The sequence below is a fragment of the Barbus barbus genome (genome assembly GCF_936440315.1).
Source record: "Barbus barbus genome assembly, chromosome: 19".
NCBI lineage: Eukaryota > Metazoa > Chordata > Actinopteri > Cypriniformes > Cyprinidae > Barbus > Barbus barbus.
The window spans coordinates 26,994,628-27,008,081 of NC_136747.1; positions in this window are offsets into that span (position 1 = coordinate 26,994,628).

Here is a 13,454-nt window from a genome sequence, read left to right on the forward strand (position 1 = left end):
GAACCAAGGCCAATAAAGAACCTTTATATTTAAGTGAATGGCATCCTGTTTGTGTCTAAAAATGTTAACTTATTATTTCAATTCATGTGTCCTTGTCTACTGTTATTGCTTTTGCACAAACAGAATGCCATCATTTTTGGAAACATCCTTTCATTAATGACAGAACGAGACAAAAACAAAGAACATACACATAATTATATACTAGGGGTGTGTGATATTGACAAAAAATGATATCTTGGGGATTTTTTTTTCCATAATGATAATTAAACAATATTTTGCTGAGTGTGCTTGGCTGGTTTAGGCCTGTCATGGATAAATAAATGACACTAAAACAGCCAGTAGGTGGCAGCAAGTCCCTGTCTTAATTAGTGATTCATTGAATTATTCACTCAAACGATTCGTTCAAAACAGCAGATTCATTTAGAAACAAAGCAAGTGATTGTCTTCATGAATGGATCAATGAATCACTGACTTAAATGATTCGCTCAAAAACATTCATTCAGGAGCGAATTTCTGAGATGCAAAAATGTTCAAATCCAGCTTTGCTTGAAGAGCTTTTTGTTGGCGAAACAGACAATATTGTATCTAAAATGTAACTCTCTGTCTGTATCACACTCGTACACCTCATAATGTACTTAAACTTTAAGCATTTAACCGTTAATGCCTGGTTTCCCCAAAGCGTTGGCCACTGGTCATAAAAACCGATATTTTAGCGGAATCAACTTCTGAATGGTTTGCTTATATTTGTCGACATGAGTAGGATACAAGCAAGCTTTGTAACATCAAACAAATATCCACTTTAAGTGATAAGGCACGGGAGGTTTTGTTATGTTGCCAGTATATTAAGTTTATTATTTTATGAATGATTGCCTGTGTGTTTTAGCGACACAAGAATGCCATGTTGACCAATCAGCATCCAGGATGTGTTTTAATGCATCATTTTTAATGATCGTTACTTCTGTCTTCATAAGAATTGTATTTCTTGAAGCCGTTTGGTGTTGTAATGAATTCAGTGGAGCAGATGAATGCAGTGTGTTATTCCTTTCACAGCAGCGACTGTTGCATAAGATCTTTATTTAGTAAAAGCCTCTCAACGCTGAGGAGTTTCAGTCCGGGACAGACGCTGTAAAGCTCTGCGCTTTCACCTCTGTTTGAAGTGCTCCTCAGTGAGCCATATTAAAGTCACACAATCACTTCATTTCTTTTTTATTTATGATTTAGCTTAGATGTTTATTCATGCACAGTGGCTCCAGTCACATTTATTAAGAATGTATTGTGTGAGTAGTTGCACAACGTTATGTAATTATGTGGTCACTAGGATCTTCTTAGGGGTTTTTAGAATGCTCTTGTTGGTTGCTAGGGTGTTCTGAGGGGTTTTTAGAATGTTGATGTTTGTTGCTAGGGTGTTCTGGGTGGTTTCTAAGGTGTTCTGATGGGTTTTTAGAATGTTGTTTGTTGCTAGGGTGTTCTGAAGGATTTTTAGAATATTGTTGTTTGTTGCTAGGGTGTTCTGAGGGGTTTTTAGAATGTTGTTTGTTGCTAGGGTGTTCTGAGGGGTTTTTAGAGTGTTGTTATTTGTTGCTAGTGTGTTCTGGGTGGTTGCTAGGGTGTTCTGAAGGATTTTTAGAATATTGTTGTTTGTTGCTAGGGTGTCTTGGGTGGTTGATAGGCTGTTTACTGAAGTCTCTGTGATTTATTTGTATCTCTGAATATGACTTGGGTCCCTCCTTCACCGCATGTTTGTGTTTTTTTTTAAGCCTTGCCCTATCAGTATGCTTTTGTGTTTCTCTCTGTGGGCTAGTCATAAGGTTCTAATAGAGAAGACATTCACAGATGTCACAGAATTGCATGCTGGGTAAGTGAGATTGCCCAGAGACAGCAGGAACAATCATTCTTCAGCTCTATGGATGCTTAAGTGTTTCAAACTCCTTCATTTGTCCTTCACCCTCCTCCTGTTCAGCTCAGGTTGGAAGTAACCTTTAAGCAGCATCTAATAAAGACACAGGTCAGACTCATAGAGGGCATTTTGAGTTGGATGGTTCACCCCAAAATGAACATTTGCTGTTAATTTGCTCATCCTCAGGCCATCCAAGATGTAGGTGACTTATTATTTTTAGTAGAACAGTAAAGAAGATTTTAGCTGAAACCGTGATCCTTGGTGATTCATTAAATGTAAGTCAGCGGCTGCCTGTTTTTGAGAGTCAAAAAAGCAGATCGGGAAAGACTAAATTAATACCCATAGCTCCTGATAATATATTGAGGTCTTATGAAGGGAAACTATCAGTCTGTGCAAGAAACTGAACATTATTTACAATATTATTCCCTGTAATCCAGAGCCTCAGGCAAATGGGAAATACAATTCTTCATTCGATCTGTTCGTTTCAATGAACTGGCTCAGTTCACTAGTTCATTTATGTAATCAGGCAATGACATAATGCATATGCAAATAAATTATTAAAGCACCCAATAATGACAGGAAACGTGGATGTTTTAAAGCGTATAAAGTGCATAAACTAGTCTTCATCATCTCAGCTTTTTACATATACATTGGTTTCATCTGCTGATATCAGCTGCTCATCAGTCTCTGGTTAGAGTCCAACTGTTTCCTCCGTTCAGGGACTGTTGGAGGAACTGGAGTGCTGAATCAGTTCATTCATCACAGGATCAGACATGCCACTATTTTGGCTCATTTCTACTTGGAGTGACTGTCGGACATCTAAAAGTGAGTTTTGATTGAGTAACTTGTAAATCTGTGCTGCTTAAGCCGCAAACTGTTTCAGATATTTCAGTCCGATTTGGTAAACTGATTCATCTAGTTCACTAAAAAGAATGATTCATTCGCAAACTGGACATCGCTCTGCACCATTTGGAGGCTCTGGATTACAGGTTATAATGTTGCAGACATGGGTATTAATTTGGTCTTGCCTGTAGCTGCTTTTTTGACTCTCAAAGTGACTTTATCCACTGACTTGCATTTTATGAGTCACCAAGGACCATGCTTTCAGCTAAAAATCTTCTTCACTGTTCCACTGAAGACAAAAGAGCCACACACATACTGGATGGCCCGAGGGTAAGTAAATTAACAGCAAATGTTCATTTTTGGATTCTCGATCACTTTAAGTATGTTAACCTATAGTTAAGCTGACCTTTCATGCACTTATAATACAGCAGTTTTGGATGTTACGGGACGTTCTGATGCTTGCTGACTCATTTAGACTCCAACATTGTTCCTCCCAGGACCTGTTTTGGTTGTAGAACACATTGTTTTATTTGCAGTGTGGTTGTAGTCTGAATGGGCTGCATGTCGACTTGGATAACAGGTTTCTCGAGTTAAGTCGTATTAGTAATCCTAAACACAAATGTCCTGTCATTTGTTTCCTGAATGTTGTTGAGATGTTGTGAATCGAACTCTTAGGTGTCAGTCATATCAGACTGGTTTCTCTATTGTGTGCTGTTTTAGCTCTTCCTGTTGTGCTTGTGTGGTCATGTCCCCACTGTCTTTGTGCTGTTCACATCTCCAGGTGAGTTTACCAGCATTATGAGGAGAAAGTTGGCTTTTGCTCAAGAATAACATTAACATGTGGCCATGAGAACCAGACAGATCGTTCTGTGTTTGTGTTTGCACTGGTGTCTGTCCATCTGTCCAGGACAGTCTCATGTGCTCATGTTATACAGCTTGGGTCACTGCTGCTACTTTAGGTTTTTTTTAGGGTGTTGCATGTTGTGTCTGTAATATTTTTTTTTATTTAGTTTGTAATTTTTATTTTTGGTAACATTGTTTATCTACATGTCGCGTGACAATTCACTGTGAAGAAAAAAGCACTGAATGAATGCCCTTACTTTGGTCATTTGGATGTTGTTTTTCCTAATGAATAAACAAAATTGTGTGTGTAGTTGTGTGTGTGTGTGTGTGCTAAAGTAAAAATAATTTTATAAATATTAGATAACTTATTTAAAAAGCTTAAATTAGAAATATTGCTTTGGCAATGAGTTTAGGTTGAGGTTTTTATATAATGTTGTTTAATTTTATTTCAGTTATGAAAAAAATTATTTTGTTTTAGTTAACAAAACACAAATGATGTGAATTTGCGAGTTGCAAAGCTAATGGCACAATACTCTAAGCATAAACAATGCACAGGTTGCTCAAATATGGGGTAAAATAGTACATTTTTAAAAAATATTTTAACTGTTATTTTCTATTACTATTGTTATGTCTAATAAGTACACTGACATTTCACTTATTTCTGCAGTGTTTTTCCCCCCTGAGCTGGTCAAAACGGTTTTTGCTGTCTATGACTAGGTTTTGGTTTGTTATAACATCTTCACAAAGGTTTGAAATTGATCCTTTGCACTTTTGAAGCTCCAGTCCTCGTTTAAAGACTATTAAAATATTAAAGGGGTCTTATGATGCTTTTTTAAAAGATCATTATTTGGTGTAACAGAATATGTTGACGTTTTATTGTTCAAAAAACACATTATTTTTCAAATACTGTACATTATTGTAAGTCCTCTATGCCCCGCCTCTCTCAAACGCTTCGATTTCTACAAAGTCCCTCCTTCCGACAAGTGCAGTCTGCTCTGATTGGCCAGCTGGCACAGTGCAATGTGATTGGCCGAACACCGCAAGCCATGTCGGAAATGTAACGCCCCTTTCCAAAATTGCCAGTTTTAGCTTTCAAAATTATAGTAAAGAAAGACAGTAAATAATGTCCTTCGTTTTACCATCAGTTCAAGCCCGAGAGGGGAACAGAGTTGCGTGACAGACACAGTGATGAAGCTCATATGTGTTTGCACACAAGCCGTGGTTGTGTGACCGTTTCTCCCTCTCTCTCTCTCTCACACACACACACACACACACACACACGCGCGCGCAACACACAACGTGCAAAATTCCTCATTTAAACAGTCAATAGCAAATACTAAAATAACAAAACATACAGTCGCTGATTCAGAAGCGCCAGATTGTCATAGCAAAGTCAGAATTACCTCCTCTCCTAGGCTCATGAAACGGTCGTCCATAAAATGCGTTGCTGTTCTGTTGTAAGTAATCTTATGGCGCTTTTCCACTGCGTGGTACGACTCGGCTCGGCTCGATTCAGAATGGCACGGCTCAGTTCGGCTCGGTTTGCGTTTCCACTGCAGTTTAGTACCATTTTTAGAGTGGGCGGGATTATTCACGTGTCGTTATAGTTGCGCCACCTCTACTGCCGTGAGTCCTGAAAAACGTTTTAATTCCGCGTCGCTCCATCAAGCTCTGGCTGGATCCGCTCCTTAGCTATCAAAGAGAGGGCGGCCTGTACTTCGCTGGCTGTGCTGATTTAAATCTAGCGGGTCTGTTGTGTCTCGTGCCGCAAGTTCAATGATGCAGGCAGAGACGATACTATCCGGCCAATCAGTGATCAGCAGAGTTTACACGCAACGGTACGGCTCGCTTGGAACCTCGGCCGAGGTGGTACTAAAAAAAGTACCAGGTACTGTACCCAGTGGAAAACCCCCCAAAAGTGTGCGTACTGAACTGTACCGTGCCGTACTATGCAGTGGAAAAGCGCCATTAATGATTCCTAAATGCATCTGCTTTCGGAAGGCCGAATAAAGTGCTTTTGCTTTCACCTAGAAACATAGCGTCTCGCTGACATGGCTTCATCAACACTACTGCGGTTACTGAAACCACGCCTTCTTTCTTTGCGTGCACATTTGGGCTGCATTTATGCAAATACTTCCACATTTTGACGCCAAGATGTGGGGGCGTGTTTGAACGAGCCGTTTTAGGGGGGCGTGGCAGAGTCTTAGCTTTGATAAAGAATATCTCTTTGGTTTTGAGACTTTAGTCTTTGCAACTTCAGGGATCTTCTCTATGCACAATCAGTTTGTACATTTACATTGTCATTTGGCAGACGCTTTTATCCAAAGCGACTTACAATTGGGCAGTTTGTAACTCTCCAAAGAGAAAGGAAAACTTGAAAATCGCATCATATGACCCCTTTAAATATGAATGCTAATCTGCGCTGAGCCTGTAAGACTTTCTCCTTCCAGTGATGCTGCAGCATCTAATCTGAGCGTATAATGGATTGTCAGTTGAGACCCTGTTCTGATGGGCTGCGTGTCACTTCCTGTCATCTGCACTCTCATGCTGCGTTCCTGAATGAAACATCTTACATTTGATATAGTCTGATGCTTGAAAGATGATTAAAAACGAACGATAATTGCATGTTAATGTAATTTGGAAACATTAGGGCTATGAATGCATTTGAATGTCGTCATTAACTGTGTACATCTTGCTGGAAATACGACATCAAAAGAGCAACTTGAGGATGAATTAATGTGATGTTTGTCTGCCGTCAGCTAGATCTCGTTGTGTGAGCTACATAATCAGCATTAGAAAGCTGTGAGTAAGAGTTTTCTTAACCAGAACAGATTGCATAAAATGTGAGTTATTTTAACCGGTGAGGATGTTTTAGTTCATATTCATTCTTGCATAACGCTTAACATGTGTCACCACTCCCTGAGGGCCGGCGCTCACATAACCCTAGACAAACCCAGTTAAAAAATTATGTGACGAGTTAATTTTGGGAGCTGAACCTTCCAAACAGGACATTTTAATTAACATAAATGATTCAAATAGGTTTCATTAATAATTAATGCAGCTGAAAGAATAGTGTCTGCAGGGCTAAAGATGAATATCTAACAAACGAATGGCTCTTGTAACTGCAGCACAGATAGTGTACATAAAGAGAGTTTTGTGAACTCTGAATATCTAAGAGAGATGAGCCGACTAATAAGCACACAACATGAAGACTAGTGAGCATTTTAAGGTCATTAGGCACGCATTACTTCCTTTTGGACAGAAACTAAGGCGGCATCTCATATATTCTGTGCAGAGAATGCAAAATCATAATTTATAACTAGATGCATTGGGGGGGGGAAAATGCATGATGGTGAACTAGTCATGGCAAATGTGCATGCTAAATTTTATTATCACTGAATTCCAGACAAAATATTGATGCAAATTTTGTGTCGCACTGGGTTATCATAAACTTAAAAAAATGTTACTTGAAACCAGCATTATTACAGTTAACTAAAGTTAACACTAAACAGTTAAACTAAAAATATAAATTAATGAAACTATAAACACACACACATGCACACACTCACTTGTTTCACTATCCTTGTGGGGACTCTCATAGGCGTAATGGTTTTCTACTGTACAGACCGTATATTCTATTGCCCTACACCTAAATGTAGCCCTCACAGGAAACTGTTTGCATTTTTAGATTTTCAAAAAACCTAATTCTGTGTGATTTATAAGCTTTTGTACCCGTGGGGACCTCAATTTAGGTCCCCACCATGACACAAGTCCCCATGAGTCTGTGTGCATTCAGGTTTAAGTCCCCACCGGTATATAAAAACACACACGCACACACACACACACACACATATATATATATATATATATATATATATATATATATATATATATATATATATATATATATATAATAAATTATATATTGTACAATCTACTAAATATTCAAGATATTAATAAAAATTATAATTGTATCTCAGTTAAACTATAATAATAATAATTTATGCCAGAGTTCCCACAGCATTCCTGTACAGGTTATTCACCGTGATAATAAATGGGTAGAGATTAGGGTTGTGACGGATTAAACGTGTGACAACACCGGTAATACCGGTATCGCCGTGGTGGTGGTGGTGTTGTTTGCATGGGGGGGTTATTTGAGTTTTCCCCCTCCTCCTCGCTTTCTATTTTACTTTCACTTTCAAATTAGCGGCAATTCGATGTCAATTGCTTGAATTCAATTCAAGCAACAACAAAATAAAACATAACTTTCATTAACAAAACAAATAAAAATACACCAGGCTATATGCCTAATATAAAATAACGTTGCGTGTAAATTTCCTTTCAAATCATTCACTTATGAGGCTCTGTTTCAGTTTGAATGCGGATAAGATTGCATGTTTGTTGTTGACAACAGCAGTACAGTTCACTACAGAGCTCTTGTGTTTTCCCTTGTGTTTGTGATCAACTCAGACTAGTTTTTGAATGCAATCTTCAGCAAGAACTATATTTCTTTGCTTGACCTTATCAGACAGTGAAGCGTGTGTATCATAAGAGGTCGACGGTGCCAAAGGCCTCGCTTTCTCAGACCGGAATTTTCCATCCAGGTTCATGTGCTGTGGGAGGAGCACAGTGTGGTATTTTTGCAAGTCTTAGTTTGGGAGTTTGGAGCTGTTGTGTTTAACAAGTGTTGTTTCTACTGCACTGGGAACCAGGGAGGTTTGGATCAAGGACGATGTTGTTGTCTGGAACAAAATATCCTCCTACTTGTATTTCTGTGTTTTCAATTGCATGCTGCCACATACTCATTCTATTTCTTCAGTTTGCACGACTTCTATTGAGCACAGTATGCATAATATGCATGCAATATCAGAATACAGTATGCAACTAACTAGATGCCATTTGCTGAAATAGACGAAGTTTAATTACATATTGTTGTTGGAAAATTGTATCATACTATTTCAAATACTTGTGAGTTGGGAGAATATTGTCATAAAACAGCCTAACCAAGGCACATTACCCATAATGCATGTGTTTCCAGAGAAGGTCACTGCTGTCAGCGAGAGTTTGTGATTTATGAGTCCTTGTGAGCGTGTCGCATTTCTGACCTGCCTCTTTCTCTGTGGTTGCCATTTGAGGTAGAGCTGCACAATTAATTGAAATAAAACCGACACGTGTTCATTTACACGTGAGTGACTCATGTTACAGTGTTTTCTTGGTTCACAGTATATGATTTTGCATTCAAACACATCTGTTTTAAGTTTGAATCGTTTTATAATGTGCATTTGGGAAACGGATCGTACGTCAAGCATCTTGACATTCTTGTGGTGATAAATGCAACAAAAGAATCTTTTTTTGAATAGTTTTCCATCAAAATAAAAGTTTGATGGTTTAGACAACAATAACTATTAAACTTATCAATTTTATTGCTTCCTATTGTTATTTTTAAATGCACAAATTGTATTTTATACTGAAATTACAATAGTAATAGTTCTATTTTTAGTAATAATAAAATTGAAAAGAAAATTTACAACAGTAATTTCTTATGTTGTTGTTGTAGTAGTAATACTTTTCTTAAATATAATTGCTTTTGTATTTTTCACACTTGTAATATTTACTATTTTATTATATATGCATTTTTCATTTTACAGTGAAATTAATAATAATTACCTTTTGAGGGCCTTGTGTTAATAATAATTAGATTTAGCATTATTATTAATTTCTTAGTTATTTTTGGTAATTTAGTAATAATAATAATAATAATTATTATTTAAAATTTTACTTTTTTTTACTACAGTAATATTTCTTTAGTAATTTCTTATTTTGTTCTTTATTGATTTTTTGTTTATTTTTATTTAATATCATTATTATTAGTAGTAGTAGTAATAGTATTTATTTATTGTATTTATTTTATTATTTTTTTAGAGCCATATTTGTATATACTAACAAAAGTTCAGCCAAATTGTGCAAGCCTTCAAACAAGAACAGCAAACCTGCAATTTTTATCTGACAATCCCAAATCATACCCTAGTTTGTGGTTGTTTTGTTTCTGGATTATATTTTTATTAGGAGTAAATTTGTATGTTTTTGTGCATCACATCTTGTAGTCTAGGAATAGCATCAGGATCCAGGCCTGGTCTCTGTTGCTAAGCGACACGTTTTTTTTACTGATTCTCTGGAAGCTCGGTTGCTATAATTTATGCTGAGCCACAAAATTAATCAGCACAGTTAATTCTCGTTTTATCAGAGTGAGTAAGAGAAGAAGCCAATGTTTGCTAATGCTGAGGATCACATTCACGAACGGCTCAACCAGACCGCGCATTTGGCCCCAGTGCAACCCAACACCTCGCCTTAAACTGGGTCACGGTCAACATCAACACCCTCCTGTCCCTGTCCCACACACCTGCCGGCCCACGTGACGCGACGTGACGTCACTATGAATCAATCACAATGTCTGCGTCTCCTCCAAAGTTGCACTGCAGTTCCTGATTGATTAAGTTTAAAGGGACAGTTCACCCAAAAATGAAAATCCTGTAATCAGTTACTCTCCCTCAAGTTGTTCCAAACCCTGAGTTTCTTGCTTCTGCTGAACGCGCAAAAGAAGATATTTTGAAGAATGTGGGTAAACAAACAACCAAACCTTCAATGGAATGGAAGTCAATGGCTACCGTCAACACTTTGATAGCAGAATTTCCATTTTTGGGTGAACTGTCTCTTTAAGGGCACGGCTAATTGCGGTGTGTCAGAGGAGGGCGGAAAACGATAAATAAAGCTCACGTTGATGACTTGTAATGTTGTGTCAGAGTTGTTTGTTTTCCATAAGAGCTTTCCAAGTAGATGCCGCTCCTCTAATAGATCATGTTGGGACGTCCGTTCATGGATGATGGTCTTATTTTAGAGCTGTAAGCCGCCTCACATCTTTCCCGGAGAGCTGGAGGCTCGTCATTGACTTGCTGTCTTGTGGTTGGGATGTTTTTGGGCGTCTGCCTGTTTGGCTTGGTCTCTGGTCTCCGTCTGCGCTCGCAGCCCATGATGAGGAGAGTCTGATGTTCATGTCTGAAAACAGCCTGTCTTCCTTTAGGTACTCTTCCTCCTCTGTTGGGTTGTGGGAATGTGCTGTGTTTTGTGTGAGTTAAGTTATATTGGCAGGTTTATTAGCACAGAAAAACTTTTTTTTTAAACCGTCAAAAATAGTGTTTGAAAGGCAAGTATAGAGGGAAATGCGTAAAATACAGACATTTTGAAAATATAGTTTGGGTGTTTAAGACAAGTAAGAAATGTATTCTGTTGCCTCTTTGAGATGAATCTCTTTGTAGATTAAATGTGCATAAAATGTGGCTTCTGCTGAATGAATACTATTAAATACATAAATACGCAAGCTCCTTCAGTCGCTTAAATAATATAGAAAGTAATAAAGTAAAAGTAGAACCAGAATACTGAAATTATACATGTGAATATGATATTTGTGATCATGTTTGTATGATGTTATAGATTTAATATTTCCACTCAATTAAATAAAGCCAATGCGTTCTGTTTTCATCGTACATCAGGCTGTTTATGAAACATGAGCAGAAATAATTAGTAAAACAATTATTTGAATTATTGCATTGAATTGAATGTGACGATTTATGTTTTATAAATGATTAAAGTAGTTAAATACGAAAACAAAACATTTATGCTTAATTAAAAAAATTATAAATTATTATTATTATTATAGATTACTATTATTCTGAGCACCAGTAGTATTTGTCTGCGTTTAAAACTGATTTTTGGCCAATTGTTTTGTATGTACAGTTTATAATAGACTGTTTTCAATGTTTTTTTTTGTCAGTGCGATTTGTTGTTTTGCATTCATGCAAAAGAGCCATACCTGAGAGAGGAATGCCTGAGTTCCCACAGCATTCCTGTACAGGTTACTCTCAGTGATAATAAATGGGTAGAGATTGTGCTAATTGTGAACGAGAGAATGCAAGCCCCGAATGGCTGAATGGCCTGAATTGTGAATGGCTGGAATTCATATCTGCGGGTTATGAAGTGTTTGATGGAGAGTTTTCAGGAAGGTCCTTTTATAGACACAGATTACTCATGAATTTATTTACATACTTTTTATGAAAGAAGCACATTGTGTTTTGTGTTTTTGGTGGCTTTTCTGTAGCTCAAATAGTAGAGCATGGCGCTAGCAACGCCAAGGTCATGGGTTTGATTCCCAGGGAAAGCAAGAGCTGATAAAATGTAAAAACTGTAACTTGAATGCAATGTAAGTCGCTTTGGATAAAAGCTTCTGCTAAATGCATAAATGTAAATGAACGGATTCTGTTTACTTCCATTGGAAGTGCCTCAGTTTGTGTTGTTGCTGTTTTAACTCAGATTTGAACTGTTTTATGAGCTTGTTTGCTGTTAGTTGGGATCGTAAATCTTCTGAGATGCACATAATTTAAACGGTTGCTTTAATTTTGTGAATAAACTAGTAATTATAGTAAATTTCACTGGTAATTACAAACAGGCAGTGCAAGAAATAGTATTTTCTTATAAAACCTACTACATTAAATTACTAGCATATTTACTGTTTATTAGCACTTCTAAAGAACATATTAACTTCTTATTCAGCATGACCTTATTTTCGATCCCTTAACCCTTACCTAAATTTAACAACTACTTTACTAACTAACGATAGTTCACCCAAAAATGAAAACTGTCATTTACTTCTTTTTAATACAAAAGATTGTGTCATGAGTTTCTTACTTCTTTTTAGCACTAAAGAAGATATTTTGAAGAATGTGTTTAACCAAACTGTTTACGGTAGCCATTGATTTCCATAGTATGGAAAAAAATATTATGGAAGTCAATGGCTACCGTCAACTGTTTGGTTACCAGCTTTCTTCAAATGATTTTTTTTTGTGTGTGTTTAACAGAAAATAAACTCATACAGGTTTGGAATGACATGAGGGTGAGTAAATGAGATGGTTTTCATTTTTGGGAAGCTAACCCTTTAAGAAGCAGCAAATTAGGCGTTTGAGACAAAAGTCATAGTTACTAAAGTGCAGAAAATGTTGCTGCTGCTGCAGTTGTTGCTGTTTTTCTTTGCCTGCCAAATAGATTTTAGAGTTGTTGTTTTTTTCAATTAATTAAAGTGCAAGGGTGTCATCATCATCGTCATTGTTAGTCATTTGTTTTTGGATTAGAACTATTTTGACTGCATTCTTTAGGTTTGCTCAGGACGTTCACTGCATATGCAGGAACCTGCTGACGAAGAGCTACGCCGCCCCTTTAAATCCTCTCTGTGTGCATGTGTGAGATGAGTCAGAAGACGGGTGGGTTACAGGAGCTGACCTGGCAGCGGGACGGCAGGGGTTAAGAGCGTGGAGGAGATCTGTCACAGTCTGAGCTCTGTCACACACGTGGCTCCACCTCCTGTGCTGCAGCATTGCAGTCACATGCACACACACACACACACACACACACACCTGCAGACTCTGTTTACATTCCTACTGCAGCACTCCAGTCTCTTCAGTTAGTTTTGTCTTATGCAGAACAAAATTGAGGGAGGTTTATGCTTACATTTAGTTCAATTCTCAGAAAACAGGTCTTGTTCTCGTGCATGTTTGACTGCAATTTATCTTGTTTTAATAGATGTTTAGATATTCCAGCTTTCACAAGGAAGTGTTTTTCAGTTAATGCTGTCTATGGTTGGTCATACGGTCATAGAAATCAATCGGTTTTCTCTCTTAGGCTACATTCACACTGCAAGCATTAGTGCTAAATTCCAATTTACTGCTCCGATCTGTTTTTTTGTCTGTTCACATTGTTGTTTTTAAATATGGCCAATATCAAATTGCAGTGTGAGCTGATTACGGTTTGAACTGATTTGAAAAAC